Source organism: Ananas comosus, unplaced genomic scaffold (genome assembly GCF_001540865.1).
Source record: "Ananas comosus cultivar F153 unplaced genomic scaffold, ASM154086v1, whole genome shotgun sequence".
NCBI lineage: Eukaryota > Viridiplantae > Streptophyta > Magnoliopsida > Poales > Bromeliaceae > Ananas > Ananas comosus.
Genome location: NW_017891116.1, coordinates 14,160 through 16,387, shown reverse-complemented (window position 1 = coordinate 16,387; position 2,228 = coordinate 14,160). Strand labels below are relative to the sequence as shown.

The 2,228-nt window shown below is 33.3% G+C and overlaps 1 long non-coding RNA gene across 1 annotated transcript; it reads left to right on the top strand.

The window, feature by feature from the left end:
* The first annotated feature begins 1,208 nt into the window (after positions 1 to 1,208).
* Positions 1,209 to 1,872, top strand: LOC109704652. The gene is made up of 3 exons (XR_002214448.1): positions 1,209 to 1,274; positions 1,637 to 1,690; positions 1,770 to 1,872. It is a non-coding gene; the product is annotated as an uncharacterized LOC109704652 (long non-coding RNA).
* The last annotated feature ends 356 nt before the right edge of the window (positions 1,873 to 2,228 follow it).

The window sequence follows — 2,228 nt, the reverse complement described above, 5'->3', positions numbered from 1 at the left end:
GATCGAAATTTCTCTGGTTATATGCAGTTATGTTCAGCTTCTTTCACGAAAGATCTTTCTCAAGTTGTTGATCATGTAGTAAAGCGTTATCCAAAATCAAATATATATGCTGTTGGCTGGTCTCTTGGAGCAAATATTCTTGTTCGCTACCTTGGTCAGGTGAGTTTTAATCTTTTATGTTTACAGTGGTGAATATGGTGTGTGAAATATATGTTGCTTTGTCTTGGTATATGCTTTTCAAGCTTGTTTCCGCAGTTGTCTTAATTGTTCTAACACAAGTTGCTTGTTCACTAGATCATAGCTCATGTTTAACTCTAACAAAACTTCAATGGTATTTAATTGTTCTAACAAAACTTCAATGGTATTTAATTACATTGTACTATGGTTCGAGCACTTGCCATTGCATTGCAAAGAAATACTGTTACAGGGAGTATAAAAAATGTACTGTTAGATCACAACAAACTTGAGAGCACGTAACATTTTTCCTTAATGATTGTCGTATATTGCATAGTAACATCAAATATTGCTAATAATATTTCTGTTGTTCTGAAGAGAGGTAACTTCAAGAGCACAAGCACTTCTATTGGTGTTCGTTCTCAATTGATTGCACTGTCATCTGTCATAAAATCTGTTGATCCGAAGCTTCATTGGCACATAGGTACAACTTTGTATAACCTGTACTAAGTTTCTGGATAATTGATGCCCTTTACAACTCCTATGTACATACATGGAGATCTGGATGAAAATCATGGATTTATACTTCTTTCTCTTCTAGATTTGGAATTGGTTGTCTACAGATGGAAATGTTCATGAATGTAATTGGCAAATCGTAAATGCAGAAAATCTAGATGGTGGGGAATACTTGTTTGCCTTCCAGATGTTGATGGTTGGTTCTTTTCCGCAGAGAGTTCTCATTTGTTGATTCATTGTACCTTTGAGAGGTAACTTTTCTCTTCATTATTCCCTCTGATCTGGAAGCTTACTGCAGCACGATTTATTTATTTAACACCATATGAACCAATCTGCTCAAGAATCTCTCATGTGTGTGTGTGCGTGCTCGTATGTGCGTGTGTATGTGTGTGTGTTATGTTCTTGTCCTTGTTCTTGTTAAATTCATATTAGATATAGGCATATTGTAAGGTATTCAATTTTAACTCGAGGGTTTCCATTAATTTCAGCTCGTATGTGTGTGTGGTAAGTTCTAACCATGATGGATTCTATGAATCTAGAAGGGAGTGGATAGGTCGCAGACACTTTATTTTAGCTTATGAAGGGTAAGTCATGGTCATATGAACATAATCTCTCCTCCATTAGAATATCGCTTTACGTGACATTTGACAGAAACCTGTCATTAGTACAAATTCAACTAACCTTTATTTCATAACATTAGTTCACTTTGCTGGTCATCATATTTTATTAAATTATTTTTATCTACCGTTTTATTTACCTAATTATCATTTTATGTATAGATGCACTATAAAGGCAAATGATAGATTAAAAAAAATGTAGTCATTTTAAGTTCCTTTCATTTTTTTTTGCTTCAATTCTCTAAATATGTTATATATAGATATATTTAATTGTTAGATAAATGTGGACCTATACTCATATTGTTCTTCCTCCTTTCCTGTTTCAACAGTTCAGCTGCTGGGGTCTTTAAAATAATTCGCCCTGCGATTGGAGAAGCAGTAAGGTACTTAATTTGGTTAATATGCTTAACTTATCAATAAATTTCAGCTTCAATTATCATTACTTCTTATGCTCTATTCCAGAGAGATGCCTTTAGCTGAGCTGAAGAATAAGTATCGAAAGGTGTCCTCAATCAAGAAAGCCAGCAAAGGTTGGCAAGATGAGTATGAGGTCTCTTCTAAGCAGGTAAAGTTGTACCTCATACCTCATAATTTTTCTATTGTGGATAAAGATATTGTCCAGACCTCATAATTACTTCTTATGCTCTATTCCAAAGAGATGCATTTCTTTCATCTCAAGCCATTGTCAAATTTCTAGTTCTTTGTCTATTATTTATTTTGTCTAAGTATAGAAGATATTGTTGTAAGTTGTTTTTCTTATATGGCTGTAAAATAGGTTCTTGATGATTCGAGTACTCGTTACAACAAAGTTGCACAAAATGCAGGATACTGTAGTTCTTTTTCGTACACCTCAGCTTAGTAACATGATAATTTAGAATTTTTTGTATATTTTAAATATATTTTCTTACTATATTTATTAAT